Source organism: Cryptomeria japonica, chromosome 5 (assembly GCF_030272615.1).
Source record: "Cryptomeria japonica chromosome 5, Sugi_1.0, whole genome shotgun sequence".
Classification (NCBI taxonomy): Eukaryota; Viridiplantae; Streptophyta; class Pinopsida; order Cupressales; family Cupressaceae; genus Cryptomeria; species Cryptomeria japonica.
Window position 1 is genome coordinate 217,324,116 of NC_081409.1, and position 26,622 is coordinate 217,350,737.

At 45.7% G+C, this 26,622-nt stretch overlaps 1 protein-coding gene across 1 annotated transcript in view; it reads left to right on the plus strand.

Moving 5' to 3' along the window:
* LOC131064398 (alpha-mannosidase) overlaps window positions 1-26,622 on the plus strand; it is a 386,960-nt gene that overhangs the window by 203,016 nt on the left and 157,322 nt on the right. The window lies entirely within an intron of this gene.

The following is a 26,622-nucleotide window of genomic DNA, read 5'->3' on the forward strand; positions in this document are numbered from 1 at the left end:
AATTACCTTCGGTCTTGTAGGCCTACCACACCACCTACAAGGTGACCATAGGACAGATGCCATTCCAACTCATGTATGGATAGGAGGCGGTTGTGCCAGCGGAATTCATGGTGCCAAGCCTTCGCATTGCCATTGAAAATAGACTAGGGGATAAGGAGAGTATGAGAGAGAGGTTGTATGTCTTGAACAAGCTGGATGAGAAAACAATGATGGCCCAATGGGCTACAGAGGCAGCCCAACAAAGCAGGAAGTTGTGGCATGACAAGAACTTAAAACGAATGAGGTTCACCTCGGGCCAACTGGTACTGAAATATAATGGGCGAAATGAGATTAAACTATGCAAATTCAAGGTAAGATGGTGAAATATCCCAGACCAATTTTTTCAATTTTTCAATTACAAAAAGTAATGCAACACACATCCGTTAGGGTTAGCACTTAAACCAAAACGATGCGGAAGACAACTCTAACCAAGAATGTACACCAGGATCCCGGGTTGGGCAAGGCGTGAGCATATGGTCAGAGGGTCTTAAAGCATTCTGAAAGTGACTCTAAGCAAGAATGTGCCCAAAATGGACTAACATATGGTCAGAGGATCTTAGTGCATGCTGAAAGCAACTCTAACCAAGAATGTGCCCAAGATGGACTAACATATGGTCAGAGGATCTTTACAATTACAACTGCTGAAAGGAAAACTCGACACCAAGCATGTGCTTTCAAACCTAGGGTGGGAATGGAGCTACCATATGGGGGAGATGCTAACAACTTAGAAATGGAATTAAATGTAATTAACAAGCGTGAAATGAAAATGAGAAGAAATGCTGCCAGTACTACTGTTCAGCTTACAATTTGATAGTGAATGCTTGCCAAGATCATAAGATTAAGACTATACAATGCTGCAACAATATAGAAGACTCTCCCGGGCTTAACAAAAATGATAAGTCCAAGGAATTCTTCTCAAGGATCAATCTTAATATTCTGATTTATGACAGACCTGCACTTGAAATGCTTAATCAGCAACACCATGGAATCACTAAAATGCTCATTACTCTCTCAATATTAGTCCGAATGACCCAAAACCAAAAGCAATGGCTTCCTATGAAGGAGGCGACCAAACCAATACCAAGAAATCAGACATCAACCCAACAGATTATTTAACACGAACCCCAAGGCAATTCCCAACAGTGACGCCAGGCAAGAATGGCGATTCTTCTCTATAAAATAAAACACTTCATATTAGAATCTGCAAATTTGCACAAAGGAACGCCCAGCCAAAACAAGAGGAAATATGCAATACCCAGAATGAATATGTTTTTATTTTGAAATATATGAGTGAAACTACAAATCTGCCCTGCTAACCGTGACTCCCGAAAATGAAATGAAATGCAAATAACTGAACTTCCAGCACAACTCAAGCTACAATGCAATCCTCACTACAAACTCTCACAACTACACTAAATCACCACTAGTTGCTATCTTTCAAGCAAGAAGCAATGACAAGGCTAGGAGGCATTCATTCCTCAAAACAACCCCAATACCATTCCGGCAAAGTAACATTGTAATAGACATAAGATGTCCAAATGAAGGGAAGAGGCCTCCATTTATAAGCTTAACAAGGAATCTCAAGAGGCTTCTAGAAAGTGCGCCCTAATTTCACATTCGAATTTTCCTCCAAGAGATGGCGCCACTTTTAAAAGCTTTAATTAACCTTTATTTTAATTCACTTCTCTTCATAAAGTTGGCACCCCTTTTCATAAGCAAGATTTTAGGCCTTAGGAAATATTAAATCCTTTCCATGATGCGTCCACCCTTGAAGACCACCTTTTAAAACAACTTGAAGTGATGAAGCTAGGCCAACGGGTCAACTTTAAAATATAACATTAAAACATAACATTATTTAAATGAAATGAACTTATCTCTCCAAAAACATCCCAAGGCTAAAAGTGACGAAGCCAACTGAACCAACTTAAGAAGAGAACCAACTGTGCTGAAATAATCAGGACCACTGCCAGAAATAGAATTTACTAAAAATAGTAAATTCCAAAAAGTGCTCGGAACGCAAAGCTGGACATACCACTACGAAGCCCTCTGAAAACCCAGAAAGAATCCGCGATGCAAACTCTAATTGACGAGCAACAACAACCTCCAAAATTGGAAACCCTAATTTCACCCATTGAGTAGCCTACATGTCTCCGAAATAGGCCATCGGTCAACTAAAACATCATGCCTGAGAACGGGACATTACAGTCCGCCCTCCCCAAGATTGCTTGTCCTTAAGCAATTGCAAGTTTGGATGCTGCAAAATCTCCTCATTCTTCCAAGTTGCATCCTCCAAGGGCAAATTCTTCCACCTCACCAAGTATTCCTTGATTGTTCTTTTCTCAAAGAACGCTCTCTGGAATCAATAATCTCTTCCGGAGTCAAAATCAACTGCCCTTCTTCGTCCACAGGTGGTAATTGTGAAGAAGCAATAACATTATGTCCAAGTGCCTTCTTGAGGCGAGACACGTGAAAGACATTGTGCACTTTACTGAAGGTAGCTCCAACTCATAAGCTATTGCTCCAACCTTTCTGATGACTTGGAATGCCCCATAGAAACAAGGCTTGAGCTTTTCAGCTCCACTCTTCTTGAGAGTAGACTGTCTGTATGGCTGCAGTCGAAGATAAACCATATCTCCAACCTCAAAAGAGCGCTCAACACGTCGTTGATCAGTGTACAGCTTCTGCTGATTCTGAGCAATCTGCAAGTTGTTCTTCAAGGATTTCAAGATGTCTTGACTTTGCTGCAACAAATCCTTGGCTTGAGGGGCTTTGCTATCAGCAAATACCAAATCAGCAAAGCTAGGAGCCTCATAACCATAGAGAGCCATGAAGGGAGACATCCTTATTGACATGTGAAAGGAAGAATTGTAACAATACTCGCCTTTGTGGAGCCATTTCACCCAGGCTCTTTGCTGCTCTGAAACATAGTTTCTCAGATAGCCTTCCAACCATTTGTTCACTATCTCTGTTTGTCCATCGGTTTGGGGGTGATAACTAGTGCTTGGAGTAAGCACCGTACCACTCATCCTGAAGACTTCTTGCCAAAAGGTGCTTAGGAACTTGATGTCCCTATCACTTACAATGTTTTTCGGCAACCCATGCAATCTAAACACCTCATGAATAAACAAATCTGCAACTTGAGCTGTTGAAAAAGAGCTCGTGATGGCAAAGAAGTTAGCAAACTTTGTCAATCTGTCCACTACAACATAGATACAATCTTTGGCTTGGGCCTTTGGCAACCCAGTGATGAAGTCCATTGATATGCTTTCCCATTTTTGGTTGGGAATGGAAAGAGGTTGCAGCAGACCAGCAGGTAGAATGTGCTCATTCTTGTTCATCTGACAAGTAGGACATTCCTGGATGTAGTGTTGAACTTCCCCTTTCAGCCCTTTCCAAGCAAATCTTTCCCGAAGCTGCCTATATGTTTTGAAGAAACCCTGATGACCAGCAAGTGGAATGTCATCAAAATCTTCTTTCTGAGCTTAGAATCAGCCACCACAAAGATTCTACCCTTGTAGTGTGTCAGCCTGTCAACCACCTTGTACCTTTCGTCATGAAAAGTACCTTCAATGATGCTGATTGCCAACTGATTTTTGGCATAATCAGCGAGCAAAATGTCCTTCCAATCAGCAGTAAGCTCACACAATGAACTCAGATAAGGTCTCCTAGATAGAGCATCAGCCACAATATTGTTTTTCCCTTTGACATACTCAATGTCAAAATCGTAAGCTTGAAGCTTACTCGCCCACTTTTGTTGTCTCTCATTCAAATCCTTCTAATGCATGAAGTGCTTGAGACTATTGTGATCAGTCTTGACCACAAATTTGCTCCCCACCAAATACTGTTTGAACTTAGCTAATGCATGCATGATTGCAAGCATTTCCTTGTCATAGATGGAGTAGGTCCTTTCAACACCTCTTAATTTTTTGCTCTCAAACACAATGGGATGTTTGTCTTGCATCAAAACAGCCCCAACACCTTCTCCAGATGCATCACATTGTAGCTCGAAGGGCTTGGAGAAATCTAGAATTGCCAAAACCGGACAAGAGCTCATGATCTTCTTAAACTTATCAAAAGTAGTTTGAGCCTTTTCTGTCCAACAAAAAACTCCCTTTTTCGTGAGGTCAGTAAGAGGAGTAGCGTTCTGTTAATAGCCCTTCACAAATCTTCTGTAAAAACTGTTGGTGGCATTATTGTACACGGGAATAACATTAGTTAATTAGGCGTAATTGTTTTGGTTAGTTGACAACCGAGGGGTGGAAGTTGGGGTGCGACGGTTGGCGCTCGTACCCCCTTGGTACCCTTTTATACTTCGGAATGTAACTTGTAACACACACTTGTGATGAATAGAACATCTGGGATACTTTGTCTGCTATTTACGGCATTATTCTGCATTATATTCTTTATGTCTTAAGTTATTCACCCGGGAGGGCAAACATTTGGCGCCATTGCCTAGACGAACTCGGGAATGGAAGACACGGATGGCGCACAGACACAATGGGCCTACCCGTTGGTGAAGTAAACCCGGAGGCCGACGACATGCGGACAGAACTGTACACAGGAGAAGACATGGCAACGCGAGAATTTTCAATTTTGCTCCAGGTAGCCATTCAGACATACGTTCGACGAGAAGCGGCGGAGGCAGAAATCCCACCAAGTGCCGTGTGGATAGCGCTGGAGGTTAGCCCGACAGTAAACCGGTTGATGAACCACCTCCCCCGGTTGCTTGCACAAGCATCGTTGGCACAACAAGCCCGCCTGGAGGAGATTGCCCAGGAAGAGCGACGACAACAAATCCTGCAACGCTACGAAGAGAACAGCCGACGGGAAACGGAAAGAGATGGCGCCAGGCCAGGAGAGAATTGAACCGTGAACTTCTTATTTTCAAATAAAAGTGTCATTGACATGAGTTGTACTTGAGCAGATGAATTAATAAAGACATGTTTTGATTTAAGAATTGAGAGTTATGGAAATGTGCCACAATTAATGCCAAACCTATTGAATAAAGATAGGAACAAAAAACCGGAAACTGACGAGTGGGAGGCCGCGCAGAGGGCTTTGATTCTGGAGCAGCAAGTAGAACGTAGACGGAGGCTGAGGCAACTTGCCGAAGGACGACCTACCGAAGGGGGGCCTGAGGGGAACCAAGGAGGTGCCACGGAAGGTGCAGAGGCTGACGGAAATTTCTACGCGTCGCCAGATCATCGTAGGATGCGGAGCCATGAAGAATTTCTAGAAGAAACAAGGTTACGACGAAATCTAGTCGAGGAGACTCGGGATCAGTTTAGGAACTTATCCCTTACGCCAAGGAGTGAAGATCACCAATGGGAGGCAGTAGTAGGTGCGTGTCAGAGCGAAGCGGAGGGCAACAGTACGGGTGTAGGTGCCACATGCGACAGGCAAAACACCGTACCTCCAGGACACACCACCAACACTACCGGAGGTAGCAGCACAAGGCCACAGACACAGACACAACCGCCTCCAGGAAGACGACCAGGGATGGCGAGTAAACAAAAATTACCAAAGTTTATAGGGGACGGCAAGGAAGACCCCTTACGGCACTGCCGTACATGTGAAACCATTTGGTCTGCGAATGGAGTAACAGATCAGGATGACTGGGTACAACAATTCCCAGCCACGTTACGTGGAGTCACCATAGATTGGTACTCCGATGTAGATAAGCAAAAAGTGGCCACATGGGCCAACCTCCAGAAAGAATTTACAGAGGAGTTTCGGTTGCTCCGTGATGACAACGAAATTGTAACAGAAATATACAGTACCAAGCAAGGTACTAAGGAGACAGTACGGGCATACAGTAGGAGACTAAAAGAATTATTGGGTAAAATGGAGAGCCAGCCGGCTGAGGGCTTAAAGAAACGATGGTTTGTGGAAGGATTGAAATCCTCCCTACGGAAAAAAATGAAGATTGTACCCCCGACGTCATATGACGATGCCTATAACAGGGCGATAGATCTAGAAAGCGAATACAAAACATCAAGGAAGAAGAAAAGTAATAAATATTCATCTGACGATGATGAAGATTCTGATGGAGAGAGCAGTAGCAGTGGCGAATCGAGTAAAAAGGTACACGCACTCCAGAAGGACATGGAGCGAATGCTGAGAGAATTCAAGGCCATGAAAGGGAGTACAAGTAAGACGGAAGAAAATGAAGTGTGGTGTACAGACTGTAGGAGTGATGGACACACAAAGGGTACTTGCCCGAAGAAGGCATTCTGTGAGATTTGCCAAATGATGGGACACTCCACCAAGGAGTGCCCATACAATATGAAAACCCGAAGCACGAACCAGGTGTTGTTCACAGAGCAGGCCACAACATCCACACCAGCGGGTACGGGCCAGCAGACTAACACAACGGCATCATCTGGAGGATACCGGGATAATAGACGCGGCGGTGGAAGAAATAATAACAATAACATAAACAAAAACCGGATCCAGTACGATGCCAAGGGCCGGCCGATGATTCAATGTAGGGCCTGCAATCAGTGGGGACACTTCGCCCGCGATTGCACGAAGGAAGCCAACCCTCAGCACCTCTGCCAATGGTGCGGGCCAGGCGACCATGAGGACGCAAACTGCCCGAAGCCTAGTGTACACCTTCTAAACATAGAACCTACGAAGGCAGAAGTATTGGCAATCACAAGGGCACAGGCTAAAAAGATTACCTACCCCAATCCCCACACGGAGACCGAGAGAGTGTAGGAGGCCAGAGACGAGATCACAAAAGAAATGGCCACACAAGGACAGAGCAATCACCAGACAGCAAGTCCACCACGGACGAAGGGAGAAGAGGCAATTTTACGACAAATATTGCAGGTAGAAGTACTCGTGAGAATTCAAGACCCCTCCTGGAGACTATGCCGCAGCTGAAAACGGCTATTTTAAACTCTGTACCCCCACAAGTAAAAACGAGGGAGGTCGTGAGCCCCACAACCAACCCCGTGTCTAGGGAGGTCGTGAGTCCCGAGGTCGACCCCATGCTGTTGGTAGTCAATAGCAGACGGCACCCGGCGGTAGTAGAAATGGGTATACTAGGGACTACCTTAATAGACACTATTGTGGACGAAGGGTCAGGAGTAAACGTACTCCCGGAGGCGACATGGAAAAAATTGGGAAAGCCTACATTGTGGCCTCCTACATTCAACCTGCTAGGGGCAGACCAACATGGGATTAAACCCCTTGGTACCCTCATGGGCCAATAGGTGATGGTCGGCACGCAGCCATTTGTGTTGGATTTTGTGGTAATTCCCCTGAAGCAGAAAGGATATGATGCCATCTTGGGGCGGGGGTGGCTCATTGCAGCAAAAGCGAACCATAACTGGAAGCGGAATACCCTTTCTTTCGAAAACGTCGGGAGGAAGTACATAATTGATCTCCGGACGCAGATGGTGAGTGAGGAGTTAGCCTCCTCCTCCGACTCGGAATCTGAGGGAGACCAGTTAGCGAGGGGTGGAAATGGATGCCGCATGGAGCCTAGTGACAAAGGGGTGTTAGAACTGGAGGCATGCTCACGGGATGATGGGGACTCCTTGAATGGCCTCTTCCATTGGCAAATGGGAGATTATGAACTATTTACACCCTTGTGCAACGTATTGAACATAGAAGAAGCACCAGATATATTTCCCCCAGAGTATGGCGAGTATAAGGAGGGGGAGGCAGCAGTGAATGAGGCGCCGGCACACCAATTTCCGGAAGGGGAGCCCATTAAGTATCAGGAAGCCAAGTTAAAGGAAACGAATCTCGGGGAGACAAGCGACCCCAAGATCATCCTTGTCGGGGATCACTGGAATCCAGTGTTGAAGGCCGTAGCCTTCAAAATTTTCCTTGAATACAAGGATGTCTTTGCATGGACATACAAGGACTTGAAGGGCGTGCCTCCAGAGCTATGTGTGCATCGAATAACGTTGGTACCAGGAGCCCAGCCAGTGAGGAAGCGGCCGTACCGAATGAACAAAAATTATGCTGTACGGGTGAACGACGAAATTGAGCGGATGTTGGAAGCGGGCATAATCTTCAGAGTGCAGACAAGCGAATAGGTGTCCCCCATTGTAATTTCCCTCAAGAAAGAGGCCAATCAGATCCGGATTTGTGTAGACTTTCGGTGCCTGAACGCTGTCACTATTAAGGACCCATTTCCCATACCCTTCACCGACAGCATCTTGGAGGAAGTAGCTGGACATGAAATCTATTCCTTCATGGATGGGTTCTCTGGTTACAACCAGATATCCATCGCGGAGGAAGATAAGCTGAAAACAACCTTCGTGGTGGAGGACTGTGTGTACGCATACAACCGAATGCCGTTCGGTCTATGCAATGCGCCTGCGACGTTTCAGTGCATCATCTTGCACATCTTCGACAAGATGTCGGTGGGGAACTTCAAAGCATTCTTGGATGATTGGTCTATTTATAGTGAACAGGACATCCACTTAAAAACTCTTGGAGAGTGCCTAGAGAGGTGTCGGAGGGCACGATTGGCCCTCAACCCGAAGAAATGCAGATTCATGGTACCACAGGGGAGATTGCTGGGACACATTGTGTGTAAAGAAGGATTGAAAACGGACCCGGACAAGATTCGGGTAATAGTAGAAATGGAACCTCCGACAGACGTCACGGGGGTAAAGTCCTTCGCGGAGGTGTCCCACCCGTTGGATCAATTGACAAGGAAAGGGGAACCATACATTTGGGCAGAGCCACAGAGCAAGGCCTTCGAAGAGCTGAAGACAAGGTTGATGGGAGCGCCCATACTGGCATACCCGAACTGGGATAAGGAATTCCACGTTCACGTGGATGCCTCAAACTATGCCATCGGGGCTACATTAGCCCAAGTAGGAGGACACGGGCTGGACCACCCCATTTATTTTGCCAGCAGGTTGCTCTCGAAGGCGGAAAAAAACTATAGTACCACGGAACGTGAAGCACTCGGGATGGTCTATGCCGTATAGAAATTCCGTCATTACCTCCTGGCCACACCATTCACATTTTATGTAGACCACCAGGCACTCATGTATTTAGTAAACAAGCCCATTATCCAGGGGAGGATAAGTCGTTGGCTATTGCTACTACAGGAGTTCACATTTTTAATTGTGGTAAGACCAGGGCGAAGCCATGTCATAGCCGACCAGCTGTCCCGGATTAAGTCGGGGGAACCTCCAGAGGGAGTAAATGACGATTTCCCGGATGCACACTTGTTCCAAATAGCCGTACTCCCTTCGTGGTACAAGAAGATTCGAGAGTACCTATCGACGTCCTGATTTCCGGAGGGTATGCCTCCAGGGGAACGAAGAAAGCTCGCATTAAGGAGCAGGACTTTTTCGCTCATCAACGGGTTACTCTACAAAATGGGGCCGGACCAGATATTAAGGCATTGTGTCATGGAAGAAGTCCCGAGTGTACTAAGGGAGGCACACGAAGGGCCTGCAGGTGGACACATGGGTCCAGACACCACAGCCCGAAAGGTGCTTCTCGCAGGACTATGGTGGCCAACGGTATATCACGACGCCAGGGAGTGGGTCGTGAGATGCGACACTTGCCAACGGGCGGAAAAACCTCTGAAGCGGGACTTCATGCCCCTCAACCCATCGCATGCACAAGAACTCTTTGAGCGATGGGGACTCGACTTTGTGGGTCCTCTTAAGGCCAGCCGCACACGACGGTGCTGGTACATTATAGTTGCGACAGAATACTTGACCAAGTGGGTGGCGGCAAGGGCTCTCCAGGATAATTTGGCAGTAAGCACAGCAAAGTTTATTTATGAACAAATCATTACGCGATATGGTATACCTATTCAGTTGACCAGTGACTGGGGAGGCCACTTCGTGAACCATGTCGTACATCGGTTGACATCAGACTTCAAGATTTTTCACTCATTCTCAAGTCCGTACTACCCACGTGCCAATGGCCAGGCGGAGGCCACAAATAAAATAATAATGTCGGTGATATATAAGTCTTGCGGAGTGGAGAGGGATGATTGGGAGGAGCGCCTACCGTCAGTACTTTGGGCATACCGAACAACTTACAAGGTAACTACTGGACAGACTCCCTTCCAGCTAATGTATGGACAAGAAGCCGTGGTGCCAGTTGAATTCATGGTGCCGAGTCTACGGATTGCCATCGATAATCGTCTCGACGACATGGAAAGCCTGAGGGAGAGGCTGTACGCATTGAACAAATTGGACGAATGAAGGATGATGGCTCAGTGGGCGACAGAAACAGCCCAGCAAAGACGGAAGATGTGGCACGACAAGCATCTCCGGCGCATGAATTTTACTCCCGGACAGCTAGTGTTAAAGTTCAATGGGAAGAATGAAATTAAACCTGGGAAATTCAAAGTCTGCTGGTTAGGGCCCTTCCGGATATTTGAGGTCAATACGAACGGGGCGATAAAGTTGTGGACGCTGGACGGGAAGGAGATACCAGATGCAGTCAACGGGTCGAAACTGAAGATCTATCACAAACGGAGGGAACCGGGACCCCCCCAGTCAGTTAGCTGCTAAAAAATTGAAAAACTTGGAAAAAAATATATATAAAAGAAAATTTGGTAAAAAAAAAAAAAAAAAAGGGCCACCGTATGGTGGGGAAAAGAAAGTGGCCACCGTATGCACCACCAATGGTGGAACCATCGTGGGTGGAACCACCGACGGTGGAACCATCGTGCGGTGAAACTACCGACGGTGGAGCCATCGTGCGGTGGAACCACCGACGGTGGGCCACCGTGCGGTGGAACCATCGTGCGGTGGAACCACGGGCGGTGGCGCCACCGTGTGGTGGAATCACCGACGGTGACACCATCGTGCGGTGGGAGCCACCGAAGGCCGCGAGAGAAAAAAGATAAAACGCCGCACAAAAACAAGACAACCGCACACCGCCGAGGAAGGAAAGAAGGCGCCAAACCCCACACACCGCTGAGGAAGGAAAGAAGACGTCAAACCCCGCACCACCACGCCACCACGCGATGCGAAGGGTAGAGCCGCACAATCCCACGCACCGCACGGCCCATCAAAACGTGCAGCAGCCAAAGGAAAAAAGAGGGAGACTAAGCCGCACAATCCCACGCAGCCAAGCCAAATGTAAACTATAGAGCCACAGGTAGACCAGCCGCACGGTGGCAACCAAAAAGAGAGGGCGGTTACGAAGGGTAGATTTTTTCTAAACAAATCAGTTATAGAGAGAACGATGGATTCAGCAGGGAAGAGGAGTGCAATATCAGGGTTTTAGCTTTAGGAGTGCATGTTGCAGGCGGCACCATGGATGCCAGCGCTCGGCAAAAACAAAAACAGAAAGCACCACAGGTTGCCGCAAGTGCGAAAAACATAGTGACGCCATAGAATATTACTTTTGAGGGCCTGAATGGATTAGAATGCCGAAAATGGTGGCAGGACACACCCGATAATGACCTGGTAAAGCAAAACCTCCGGAAGGGACAAGTAGAGTGGGCTATTTGGATGCCCGTGTTCCCTATCCGGGAGTACGAGGGTGCCCTACGCTTCATGGTGGACACCTTCGACAGGCATACATGCACTAGCACGTTCAAATACCTCCGGAGGGATGTCACCATATCTTTCAAAGCAAGGGATTTCACGAGGGTATTCGGCATTCCGGGCAGCCAGGGCAAGAAAATAGACTTGAAGGCCAAAAAGATGACACAGGAGGAGAAGGAGCGGTGGATTAAATTAGTCTCCCGGAATTTGACCACAGCAGAGTTGGACAGCATGGCTAGAGCCATGAAGAGTCACGGAATCCGTAAGACTTTTGTTGCGGAGGGCCACTGGAGATGCATCATGGATGTTATCAAGAGCAGATTGACGGGGTCGGGTAGGGCGTCGGACATTGCCCTCCCTCAGATTATGCTGATGAATGGGCTGATGAATGGCATCGTATATGACTGGGCAGCATTACTGGCAGAGCGTATGTATGAGTTTCTGACGCTCCAGCATCGCACATTTTATTTGCCTCATTATGCTATAGGGTTATTCCTGGAGGCCACGCGGGAAGTAGTGCCGGAGGACGAGTTGGAGGTATGGCCACAGGGACCGTTGACAGCGGGAGAGCCTCCAATAATGTATTGGAGGCACTTGGACATTGGGCACTCTTCCGCGAAGCGGAAACGGGCGGTGGATAGGGCCTCGGCCTCAGGGGAGCCGGACAGCAGGAGGGAGTCCAGCAGCACGGAGGAGTCGGAGGAGGAAGATGAGGAGGACGATAGCAGTCAGGCAACGGAGGAGCCTGTACGAGTCCGGTTTGCCCCACCTTTGTTACCGATGGGCACGACTGTGCCAGAATCTGGAGTAGGCGGCACTTGTATTCCGGCCTTCGGGCAGAGCCATACGCCTGTTACACTTGGTCCCCTCCAGCACGAGCACCAGGGAGCACCGTCAGGCCCAACCACAGCGGCACTTACCGAGGACATGGCAGAGTCAGGGACGGAGGAGTCACTACATCCGGTAGTGGGCATTGAGGAGCAGGGGTCGACGGAGGTAGAGGATACCATGCCTCACCTGCGGTTGGACGTTGTGGGTAGTGACGCTGTGGTGACTGTTTCTGCTTCGTTGTTGGAGGAGCCAATGACAGCGACCCATCCCCTGGTCACGGAGATGCGTGCTGACCTCGAGGCTATGCAGAGCTGGCTCACACAGTGGTTTCAGATGACACTGGCACAGCCGGAGAGAGCTGTTGTATTCTCACCGTGTCGTGAGACTGGAGCGGAGGTAGTCAACTTGGATGACTCGTCAGGGGAGGCACATGGACTCATAGTTGAGCACGAGGCAGGGGAGGTCGCCTCTGCTGGGCAGGCACCAGGAGATGGTGCACCTTCGGTGGCGGAGGCGGTACCTTCACAGCAGGATACAGTAGTGACCATTCCACCAGGGATTTCCCAGTCTTCGGCACAGACGGGGGAGGATGTTGAGACTTATCTCGTTGACATGGCTGATATGGTAACGAGGGGTAGGCGGGTGGTGGCCGCCGCCCAGACGCAAGCATTGCAGCAGGTGGTGGTGGAGCTAGAGCAGGTCCTACAGTTTATGCGGGTGGGCTGCCCGACAGCCTTTGCTACCTGTTTTGAGTCTCAGGGGTGGCCGACTACGGAGACAGAGGAGATGCTCCAGGCTTGGAGGCTGCGTCAGCCCGTTGTGGAGAGTCGGGTGACAGCAGCTGTCCGCGAGATCGAGCAGGTCTACCGATACGCCTATTATACATGGAGGCGTACACAACATGAGTCTACAGTCAGGGAGGCTGCCCGAGTAGCGTTGGAGAGAGAGGTGGCCAGTCAGCAGGCCTCATGGGCAACCGAGAGGGCGCAGTTGTTGGCACAGCTAGAGATGGCCCGCACAGAGACGGCTGAGACCCGGACAGCGAAGGCCGAGGTAGAGACTCGTCTGGCAGCCGAGCAGACACGGTTGGTCTGCGCGACGGAGGCAGTGGATACAAAAGAGGAGTTGCTGGAGGCCGCACATATGGTGAAGATAGCCTTAGAGAAGGTACTGGTGGCGGAACGGGATGTGGCTGCCCGTACTCAGCAGGTGTATGAGCTCCGTGCCCGCTTGGCGACCCAGACACCGCCATCTTACACTTCTACTTCAGGGACGCTTTCTTAGCCCCCTCCCTAGTCTTTTAGATATATTGTATAGGTTGCATTATCTCCATTTTTGTAAGTCGCCTGGAGACGACTTTTCTTTTTGGGGGGGATGATGTTGGCGGCATTATTGTACACGGGAATAACATTAGTTAATTAGGCGTAATTGTTTTGGTTAGTTGGCAACCGAGGGGTGGAAGTTGGGGTGCGACGGTTGGCGCTCGTACCCCCTCGGTACCCTTTTATACTTCGGAATGTAACTTGTAACACACACTTGTGATGAATAGAACATCTGGGATACTTTGTCTGCTATTTACGGCATTATTCTGCGTTATATTCTTTATGTCTTAAGTTATTCACCCGGGAGGGCAAACAAAAACCACAAAGACCCAAGAACCCTTTCAAATGAGTCAAGTTCTCTGGGGGTGGCCAATCAACTATTGCCTTGATCTTTTTGGGATCAACCTTCACTCCATCAGCATTGATTATGTGACCAAGGTAAAGTAGCTCCTTCATTCCAAATTCACATTTGGATTCTTTGGCAAATAGACTTTCTGATTCAAGGATGCTAAGCACTTCCTCTACGTGCTTGAGGTGTTCTTCCCATGTCCTGCTATAGATCAGAATGTCATCAAAAAAGATTAACACGAAGTTCCTCAATTGCTTCTGAAAGACTTTATTCATACAAGACTGGAAGGTAGCAGGAGCATTAGTCAACCCAAATGGCATGACTAAAAACTCGAAGTGACCATAGTGACATCTAAATGCTGTTTTCTCAACATCAGACCCTCTCATCCGAATTTGGTAGTAGCCCGACCTCAGATCAATCTTTGAGAAGAACTTGGCTCCATGTAGCTCATCTATGAGCTTATCTATCCTTGGAATGGGGTATCGATTTTTTATGGTGCTTTGATTCAAAGCACGATAATCCACACACATGTGAATGGTACCATCCTTCTTCTTCACAAGAACAACTGCTGAAGCGAAAGGACTCTTACTTGGACGAATGAAGCCCATCTCCAAGAGTTCCTTAATGTTTTTCTCAATCTCATCCTTTTGCTTCTTAGGGTACCGATATGGAGTTGTGATAACTGGTTTAGCCCCTTCCTTGAGCTCTATGACATGCTTTGAGCCTCGTTCAGGAGGTGGCCCAGGAGGTAAATCAGCAAACACTTTACTCTTCCTGTTGAGTAAGGACTGGATATCAGGAGGGTAGTCCCTCTTTGTTTCAAACAGACTAGCTGGGAGAATCATACATTCTACAGCCCACTCAACTTGATCATGCCGAATCAACTTTGCCATTCGCTTGAATGACACGATCTGAGGTCCACCGTTAGACATTCCTCTTAACACCACCTTCTTCCCATCGGATTGAAACTTGAGCTCCATGGTTTGCAGATTTAGGGAGATCTCTCCAAGTGAACGCAGCCATTGAATGCCTAGGACGGCATCCGTATCTCCAATGCTGACTACATAGAAGTCATCCTTGACTTCGTAGTTGCCCAATTGCATAGACATATTTGGGATCTTCTTGGTGCAAGAAATGTGAAACCCATCAGCAACTATAACCTTGAAGCCTTCAAAATCTTCTGTTTGCAGCCCTTTCTTTGCCACCACCACTTCATCAATGAAGTTATGCATTGCTCCAGTATCAATCAAAGCAACTATTCGCTGCCCCTTAATCATCCCTCGAACCTTGAAGGATTCATTTTTTTGAAAGCTCGAAAGTTGAGCCAAGGTACCCCCACTTCCTTTTTCACCTTCAGATTCTTCGGGAACTCTTTCCACTTCGCTGTCATCACAATCTGATTGCTGGTCTGAAGAACCAGAATCGCTTTCTCCAGCTGAATAGTATTCAATTTGATGAATTTTGACTCCCTTTGGGCAAATATGATCTTGGGACCATTTTTCTCTACACCGGAAACATAATCCCTTTCTTCAGAGTTCGTTAAGTGTCTCTAGATCCAGCCTTGTGACATGAGTGTTATGCTGTTTGAACTCCTTATGGTGAGGTCCCTTTCCTTTATCCTTTTTGTGAAATAATGGCTTGGATTGAATTTTTGCCTTAGGAGCAGCCCACTCCATATTTCTTTCTTTTTTCATTGCCTCTTGTAAGGAGGGTGGATCGAAAGCTTTAATCCAACCCTTGAGTGGTTCCATAAGCCCTTCACTGAATAGGATCACCAACCGCCTCTCGGTGATTCCCGTGACCATTACTGAAAGCCTCTGAAATTCAATTATGTAAGCATCGACTGTGCCATGTTGTCTAAGTTGTGCCAATTCTCTGAAATGCACTTCTGGATCCTTTTTCTCAAATCTCTCTGTGAGCCTATTGGTGAACTCATCATAGGTAGTGATCGACCGATGCCCCAAGGTGACTAAACCATGGTACCACCATTCGTGTGCTACCCCATCGAAATGAAGCGTAGCAAACTTGATTGCCTCCTCTTCTGTCATGGGTCCAAGAGCTAGATAGTTGTCTAACTTCTGTATCCAAGCTCTAGCTGAACTACTGTCACTCCCATCAAAATGTGGAAGCATAACCTTGTTGATTGCTTGATGCAAATCCCTCTGTACTGTTGCTTCCCTATGTTCACGATGTCTCCCATGTCCTTTATTCTTCCTTTTATGGTCCACGAAATCATTGTAAGACATGTCCAACTTGATTTCATCAGGAAGAGACTCATACTCAGCATGATCAAGTCTCAACTGTTCCACAAATGATGCATTCTCTCGCGGATTAGGTTGAGGGTTCACTGGTGCCAAGAAGGTGGGTTTAAAAGGCCTGGAAGAAATGTTTGTTCTATTTGAGGTATGCGGAGCAGCATGTTCACTATGCTGGTTGGAGCCGCTGCGTTCTCTGGTGTGCCCTTGATTGTTTTGTGAATTAGAACTCTGACCCATTTTCCCAATCATGAGAAATACCATATCCAATAAGGCATCCATCTTCCTCTCGAACCTCCTTCCCGGACTTGGTGTTCTTTCCCTTCCTTTTCCACTTTCATCCCAACTGCTTGTAAACCTCTCAGTACCACCCACTGGCCTCTCACTGTCCCCCATTTCTGTTTCCGAAGAAGACTCCCAATGAGCCCTCAAAACCTCTAATGCTGTCTGACATTCAGGAACCTGATACCACTGAAACTGAAACTGACTTGCAGCCCTCTGATCTTCCCTTGCTAAGTATCTTCTTTCTCTGTCACTCATAAAAGGTTTGTTTCATAGGATGGCAGGATGTGAAGCTCTGATACCACTGAAATATCCCAGACCAATTTTTTCAATTTTTCAATTACAAAAAGTAATGCAACACATATCTGTTAGGGTTAGCACATAAACCAAAACGATGCGGAATACAACTCTAACCAAGAATGTACACCAGGATCTCGGGTTGGGCAAAGCGTGAGCATATGGTCAGAGGGTCTTAAAGCATTCTGAAAGTGACTCTAACCAAGAATGTGCCCAAAATGGACTAACATATGGTCAGAGGATCTTAGTGTATGCTGAAAGCAACTCTAACCAAGAATGTGCCCAAGATGGACTAACATATGGTCAGAGGATCTTTACAATTACAACTGCAGAAAGGAAAACTCGACACCAAGCATGTTCTTTCAAACCCAAGGTGGGAATGGAGCTACCATATGGCGAAGATGCTAAGAACTTAGAAATGGAAATAAATGTAAATAACAAGCGTGAAATGAAAATGAGAAGAAATGCTGCCAGTACTACTGTTCAGCTTACAATTTGATAGTGAATGCTTGCCAAGATCATAAGATTAAGACTATACAATGCTGCAACAATATAGAAGACTCTCCCGGGCTTAACAAAAATGATAAGTCCAAGAAATTCTTCTCAAAGATCAATCTGAATATTCTGATTTACGACAGACCTGCACTTGAAATGCTTAATCAGCAACACCATGGAATCACTAAAATGCTTATTACTCTCTCAATACTAGTCCGAATGACCCAAAACCAAAAGCAATGGCTTCCTATGAAGGAGGCGACCAAACCAATACCAAGAAATCAGACATTAACCCAACAGATTATTTAACACGAACCCCAAGGCAATTCCCAGCAATGACGCCAGGCAAGAATGGCGATTCTTCTCTATAAAATAAAACACTTCATATTAGAATCTGCAAATTTGCACAAAGGAGCACCCAGCCAAAACAAGAGGAACTATGCAATACCCAGAATGAATATGTTTTTATTTTGAAATATATGAGTGAAACTACAAATCTGCCCTGCTAACCACGACTCCCAAAAATGAAATGAAATGCAAATAACTGAACTTCCAGCACAACTCAAGCTACAATGCAATCTTCACTACAAACTCTCACAACTACACTAAATTCCCACTAGTTGCTATCTTTCAAGCAAGAAGCAATGCCAAGGCTAGGAGGCATTCATTCCTCAAAGCAACCCCAATACCATTCTGGCAGAGTAACATTATAATAGACATAAGATGCCCAAATGAAGGGAAGAGGCCTCCATTTATAAACTTAACAAGGAATCTCAAGAGGCTTCTAGAAAGTGCGCCCTAATTTCACATTCGAATTTTCCTCCAAGAGATGGCGCCACTTTTAAAAGCTTTAATTAACCTTTATTTTAATTCACTTCATAAAGTTGGCACCCCTTTTCATAAGCAAGATTTTAGACCTTAGGAAATATTAAATCCCTTCCATGATGCGTCCACCCTTGAAGACCACCTTTTAAAACAACTTGAAGTGATGAAGCTAGGCCAAGGGGTCAACTTTAAAATATAACATTAAAACATAACATTATTTAAATGAAATGAACTTATCTCTCCAAAAACATCCCAAGGCCAAAAGTGACGAAGCCAATTGAACCAACTAAAGAAGAGAACCAACTGTGCATAAATAATCAGGACCACTGCCAGAAATAGAATTTACTAAAAATAGTAAATTCCAAAAAGTGCTCGGAATGCAAAGCTAGACATACCACTACGAAGCCCTCTGAAAACCCAGAAAGAATCCGCAATCCAAACTCTAATTGACGAGCAACAACAACCTCCAAAACTGGAAACCCTAATTTCACCCATTGAGTAGCCTACGGGTCTCCGAAATAGGCCATCGGTCAACTAAAACATCATGCCTGAGAAGGGGACATTACAGATGGTTAGGACCATATAAAGTTCGAGAGGTGGCCGAGAACAGGTCAGTCAAGTTGTGGACACTAGATGGACAGAAGGTTCCAGATAGCGTTAACGGGTCAAAACTAAAACCATATCATGAGCGTAGACGGAGGACCGACCCGAAATCATCCCGAGTGCAAAATTAGGTAAAATTGGTCAAAATTTTATTTTAAAAAAAAAGTGGTGAGATGGAAATTGCCATACGGTGAGATGGAAATCGCCGAAAGGAAGAAGTGGCCGTACGGTATATATGCACTTTACGCCCGGAAGGAGAGCATTCGTCATTAAACTAGCCGTACGACAGGGGAAGGAGAGCATTCGTCATTGAAACTAGCCGTACGACAGGGGGAAAAATATCGGTGCATGGTATACATTCCACGTGCGAAAAGAAGGGAAAAAGATCCTTACGATCTATACTTCCTGAAACGGTGGTTGTACGGTATGGGGGGAGTGCTACGGTTGCGACATAATCACTATAATCACCACCCTTGTAGAAGAAAAACAACAAATACTGTACATCGTACGACGGGCATTTGGAGGGACACAACCACCATAGTACGGTCTCTACGGTACCTTACGGCGAGGGAAGGCATTTAAAGACGGAGCCATACCGCAGAAAGTAGAGGACAAACAATAAAGTCAGCACCAATAGGAATTCGCTAACGGGCGGAAGTGCTTGGTCATCTGAGGAAGGGTCCCATGTTTGAAGGAGGGTAAGCACGTGTAGAATTTTGTTACCCTAACCCTATTTTTTTAATATTTAAAGGGCACAAAAGACAAAAGTAAAATCATTTAATGGAGCCCAGCGGTGGAAAGAATTGGCAAAGATAGTTGCGGTAGTTACCTGCTACCGTGCCGTCAACCTCTGCCAACAAGAAAGTTATTTTGATTCTGCCTTCCGGTTTGAAAGTCAGGGGCGGCATGGCTGACAGCAGCAAAAGCAAAGGTAAAAAGGTGCAACCCAAAGTGTAGCAGCAAATGGCAGCGAAGAATGATGTGACCATGGACACCATTACCTTCGAGGGTTTGAGTGGAGCAGATTGTAGGAAATGATGGAACGAGACCCCGCACGATGATCTTGTGAAGGCATAGCTACGACATGCATAGGTACGGTGGGCCATCTAGATGCCCATCTTTTGCATTAAGGATTTTGAGGTTATGTTGTGGGCCATGATTGGTGCCTATGACCCACACAGGGGACAATCCGTATTCGATTATGAGCACCACTAGGTTACAGTGTCTTTCGTTTCCACAGAGTTTACGAGGGTTTTTGGTATTCCAGGAGCATAGGGAAAGAAAGTGGATAAGGGGCAGAAAATATCCCCAAATTTAAAGGATAAACTCCTCAAGTTGATGTGTCGCGACAACCTCACACAAGCCGAACTGGATAGTGTCCAGCATGCCAGCAAGGGAAGAGGCCTAAAGAAGTCGTTTTTGAGAGGGGGTATGGCAGTGCCTTCTGGATGTGTTAAAGAGCCACTTGATGGGAGCGAGTAGGGCTTCAGACATTGCCATGGCACAAGTGGTATTGATGAATGGCATCTGCAATGGCGTGGTGTACGACTGGGCATCAGTACTGGCGGATAGGATGGAGGAATTTATGACCCTCCAGCACAAAACCTTCTACATGCCCTACCATGTGATTGGACTCTTCTTGGATGCGGTACGCCTTCAGGATTCACCAGACACACAACACTTCATACCACAAGGCTGTGTACACCCTAGGCAACCGCCTATATTCTATTGGGTTCATTTGGATATCATGGCACCCAGTGGAGATACACAATCAGGCAAGAAACGAAAGCGGCGGGTGGTGGTGTCTGAGTCCGAGACAGAGTTGGAGTCCGAGCCTAGTGACTCGAGTGAGGAGGCCAGTGCAGAGGAGGACTTCGTGGATACATCACAGGCCACCGAGAGTAGTTTTAGAATGGTGGGTAAGGGCGGGCAGCAGGTGGAGGAGGAGACAGGGGCAACATCTTTTGCAGACAGCCACACCTCCACCTCTAGTAGTTGTGTTAGAGCAGGTGCCACTCGGACTCTGCTTGGAGCGACAGTATTGGCAGTGCCGGTTCCTGGTTTTGGGCAGGGCCGGGCACCAGTGATTATGATTCCCCCACGTGGCCGCGACATTGGTAACCTTACCAGAGCCTCAGGTGGTCGCTGTCAAGAGTCCCATGACAGTAGTAGAGGCTAGGACCAGCGGCGGGACGGTTGGTAGGGAGGCTGCGGTACCATCAGAGCATCTTGGAGGGAGTGTTACTCCTCAAACGGATATGAGTGCTTGGCTGAGTTAGTACAAGATGGCACCAGTAGCACCGGTTGGAGCAGCGGTCCTCTCCCCACGACTTGAGCCGAGCCCTCATGAGATTGTGGACTTGGTTGGAGATAGTTCATCGGAGACTTCATGGATTGTACAGAGAGACCACTCACCCATTCGTGAGTTGGTGCTGAGTCCCAAGTAGGAGGAGGAGTTGATCCAAAGCCCCCCTCATGACGAGCCACTGCAGAGCCCTCACAAGGATTCCCAGGAGCACGGTGTCCTAGCATCTCTGAGAGTGGAGGGTGACAAGGAACTGGAGCAGTTTCTTGTGGACATGGCTGTCGGTGCCCGGAGGATGGTAGCCTCTGCCAGGTCTCAGGGAGATGCCAGGACAAATGGAGAGTTGGAGCAGCTGCTGGGGTTTATGAGGGGCAGGTGCACGACACACTTTGCGCAGTGTTTTGAGTCTAGAGGGTGGCCTACTACAGAGACCTTGCAGATGTTGGAGGATTGGGGCCTCCGGGAGCAGGTGGGCGAGACCAGTAGACAATCATTGTTGCGGAGGATAGAGCAGGTCTTCCGGGAGACCTACTATGAGTTGCAGAGGACACAGTATATTGCTCAGGGTACCGAGACCCAGCGCCAGGAGGTCGTGTCGGCACGGGAAGAGTTGGCTGCTCAACTCCAGTAGATGGAGGAGTCGCATAGGGAGCAATTGGCTCGGGAGAGGTCGGCAAGGGATGCCTTGGGGGCACGGCTGGAGGAAGCCCTCGAGGACAGGGCTATGTTGGAGACCCACCTGGGTAGTGCCTTAGAGATGGTGGAGCAAAAAGATAAAGAGGTCTTGGAAGTGGCGATGATGGTGAAAACAGCTATGGAGCGCCAGATGGTTGTAGAGTGGGACTTGAAGCTGAGAACTGAGCAGGTCTATGAGTTAGGGACACGCTTGGTAGCCGCACCCTGCGCATCGGCACCCTCCTCACCAGGGATGCTTCCTCCACCCCATTCTCAGTCCTGAATTCTTTGTTGTTAATCATCCCATTTTGTTTTCAGTCGTCGGGAGACAACCTTGTTTTTTGGGGGGGATGACGTTGGCGGTAATATTGTAGGTACGGGAATAAACAGTAATTAATTAGGAAGTACTTTGTTAGTAATGTAACCGAGGGTTGGTAGTTACGGGTGCGACGGTTGTCACTCCTACCCCCTCGGTACCTTTATATACCATGTAATGTAACTTGTCAGTATCACGATTATGAATGGAAATGGTATCTTTTCTGTTGGCTTAATATTATTATTTGGTATCTATGGCATTATTGTTTCTCGTTAAGTATTCTGTTTGTATGTCTTAAACTGTTCTCCTAGAGGGTAAATATTATGCTCATAATAACGATGGGAGCTTAACTAGCCATCAAATATTGTCAAATCTTTAGGTAAATTGGCTCCAAGTTTTCCTAACCCTAACACATTAGCCTACGGAAACCAATTGGATAGGCTAAAGGTCCATCAACTCAACTAGCTAAGAAGGGGATATTACAGTCTGCCCTTCCCAAAATTGTTTGTCCTCAAGCAATCTCAACTCTAGATGTTGCAAAATCTATTTATTCTCCCATGTGGAATCCTCTACAAGCAAGTTCTTCCATTTGACCAAAATTTTCTAATGATCCTCTTCCGAAGAGTCCACTCCTTGGTATCAATGATGGCCTCTGGAATCAAAATCAATTTCTCTTCTTCATCCAATGGTGGAACTTGAATGAAGGAATGACATTATACCTAACTACCTTCTTGAGCCTAGATGCATGATACACTTTGTGCACTCTATTGCTAGCTGACAACTCAAGCTCATAGTCAACCTCTCCTACCCGTTGAGATATCCCCCTCAATTTTTTTCAATTTTCGAACACAAGATCACCACCCGTTAGCATTAGCAATAAGAAATATGATGATCAATACCATTGGCAGTTAAATCAGCCACTTCCACTTTTCAGCTGGTGAAGTAAGAACAGTAGAAAATAATAATTCCTTGGCGGTATGACCAGCCAATTTACAAGCCAAACATAGATAGAACAAGACAATTACTTGACCACTTTCTAGCGGGAGGACTGTGCATAAACAAAAACTATTACTCGACCACTTATTCAGTGGGAGGACTGGAGTACAGTAAAATAGAGAAATAGGCGGCTAAGCCAGCCTCTTCCACTTATGCAGTGGGTGATACAAGTATATTGCAGATAGATGGATTGTTCAATACTACTGAATCAATCTTACAATATTTTATCCTGCAAATACTGTCAGTACAATATGATTTCAATCTCTAAATAGAAATGAAAGTACTCCAAGGAATTACAATAAGATATCTCTGAAATAACTAGTCAAATACACACTTAACCAAATCTGAAATGAATTACCAACAATACCATAAATGAACCAGCAACACCTCAAAACTCCACCAAACAGCTCCAAATCAGCGGCGTAAGAAGGCTAGGGGGAAGGTGATCAAACCCCAACCCAACAACCACATCAAACCTCATTGAAAATTCTGCTCGCGGCCCTAGGGCAAGGCTGGAATGGTATGGCCAGCAAGGAAACTTGATCAGCAATGAAAAATTACACACTCCCCCTCATAATACGAGCCTTCAGATGAAAAACCGCCCAGCAGAGGGGCTTCCAACGAGCTATTACCCAGAATGAACGGATACACGGACAAAGAGTTATGAATTAAAATAAGCTATAGCCACACCCAAAATTGGCAAGCTAGAAACACACCAAAACACTCAAAATATTGAAAATAGGCTCACAATCCATTCTATCAGCTCACTCTATCTCTCTGGATGAAAGATAGTCTCGTTAGACCAACTAGGTGCTATCTCTAAAGCATGAAACTGATTGTTGCTAGGAAGCTCTCAACTTCGAAGCACAAGTCTAGCACCAATTCGGTAGCACTTCGTTACAAATATTCATGGATAGTCTCAAATGAAAGCCAAGACACATATTTCTAACTTCCTCCTAAAATCAAACTTCTTTTCTCTCGAATATGGGATTAAACAATGACATTCCAATTTCCTTAATTTGCATTTCATTTCATTTTTCCCAAAATCGCCCATCACACGGTGGCAAATACACTTTAATAAAAAATACATCAATAAAGTGTATTATGGCGTCCAAAGAATATAGTGAATTATATCATAAAATTATCTTATTTATCTCCTAAGGTGTCCATCTTGCCTTAATAATAATTCAATTATAAAATATTTTCCTCAACCAAGAATCTGTTAATGCATTAGTAGCTTCTGCAAGATAAGACTTTCCTAACCCGTTAATCTCCTCTATTCTGTTTTGGTTTACTCATCTATGCTATTAGATTATCTGATTTATGCTTTCCGAACTGAATATGTTTATCAGACTATAACATTGATCATGATTATGATATTGACATTGGATAAAGATGGATTAGATCGACGACTTGCTTAACATAGTTAAGCGTCGATCTAAATGCTATCGGGCTAGTAACCCAATAGCATATTAATGTCGATTCATTTATGAATCGGCATTAATATACTATCGGGGTAGTAATCCGATAGCATATGTAATGCTATTAGTTATTGGGCTTGTTTGCTTTGATACCGATTCATTATCGGGTGTGTTTCTATCGATCTGTTATCATTTACAATGGCACCGATTAGTTATCATAGACACCGAGTGGATCGGTTGACATTTGTAAGAGTCATGACCAAGTGACATCTTGGTCGGACATGTCTAAAAGACATGTCCGATCAAGGTGCCACTTGATTGTGACTACCTTACTATATATGTATCATTCAAAAGAAAGGGGATGACATTGAAATCGATAGATGTTCATCCTCCATACTTGCAGCAAAAGAAAGACAACAATATTATTGTCATAGTCATAATACCAAAAACATAAATCCACCATCCTGCATATAACTTGTTCATTAAATTGGAAATTGCAATAACATTTACATGGTATCAGAGCCAAGTTGATCGAACTTGACGCTATTCAATTTTGTGAATAATTTAAGAACAAGGTTATATACTACATCACATTTCTCCAATGGCTAACGCTATCAGATTCAAAGACAGACTCAGAGGTGGCGATGATTTTTCAGCCTGGAAGTTCAGAATCCAGATGATCTTAAAGGAGAACAAAGTGGATTCATTTGTTCAAACTAAAAATGACCAACTTGAAAATGAACCTGACAAAATAGCATGGATTGAGGGAAATGAAAAGGCCATAAAAATAATAGTTGATGGGGTGAGAAACAACATAATACCCATCATAAGAAAACATCAGACAGCCTATAAAATGTTCAAAGCACTTGAAAGCACATTTGAGATATCAAATGCAAGTCGAACTTTGGCATTAAAACGAGAAATAAATCATATCACCATGAACAAGGGGAGACAATGATATCAATTCTAAGAGACGAACTAGCAACTCTGGATTACGAGATCCAAAGCAAAGAGTTAACACTCATTGCTCTAGATGGGTTGCCTAGTGGATGGAGTATATTTGTCCAAGGCATCAGTGCAAGGTCCAAGTATCCTAAGTTTGAAAGATTAAGGGAGGATTGTCTCCAAGAAGAATCAAGATTGAACAAGATGGGAATAAAACAAAAGAACATAGACAAAGACCTTCAAGTTCTAAATGCCAACACAAATAAGACAAACAAGAAGAAGCAATTTAGGAAGAGGAAGGGTCATCAAGGCAAGAACACTTCAAAGAGAGACCTATCACATATTCAATGCTATAGGTGCGATAAGTTCGGGCACATTGTTGCAAAGTGTCCAGAGAGAGCCAAACAAGCCACATTTGCCAGAGCAGGAAAATCTAAAAGAGAAGATGACTCCCAGAACTATGTCCTCTACTCAGCACTTACAAGCCATGCATCAATTAAGTCTAACTCCTGGGTGATCGACAGTGGCTCATCCAGACACATTACAGGGTTTAGAGAAGTGCTAGACTCCATGACAGAGGATAATGGTGAGGAAGTAACCATCGGAGATGATTCCTCACATCCAGTTAGAGGAATTGGTTCTTGCACCATCAAACTGAAGACAGGCATATCATTGCAACTCGAAGGAGTACTATATGTCCTCGGCATCAAGAGAAATCTAGTCTCCATATCAGCCCTATAAGATAATGGATATAGAGTAACCTTCATGGAGAACAAGGTGTTGGCTTGGCCAAGAAATTCTTCCATCAAGAAAGCTAAAGTCATTGGTCAAAGACAAGGCTATTTGTATGAGCTGTGCATAGAGCCCAACCTAGCCCTAATTCATGAAGCAACAAATGCAAATGAAGTCTGGCATAGAAGACTAGGCCACCTGAATTATAGAGCTTTATCATCTATGGGAAACCTTGTCACAGGTTTACCTAAGTTGCAGCAATATCATTCAGAGGCATGCAAGGGATGCGCCCTAGGTAAAAATATCAAGGGTGCCTTCCATAATAGTACTAGGAAGACAAGCAAAGTTTTAGAGTTAGTTCATTCTGATGTATGTGGACCAATGTCCGTTCCCTCTCTAGGAGGATGTTTGTATTATGTAATATTTGTTGATGACTACT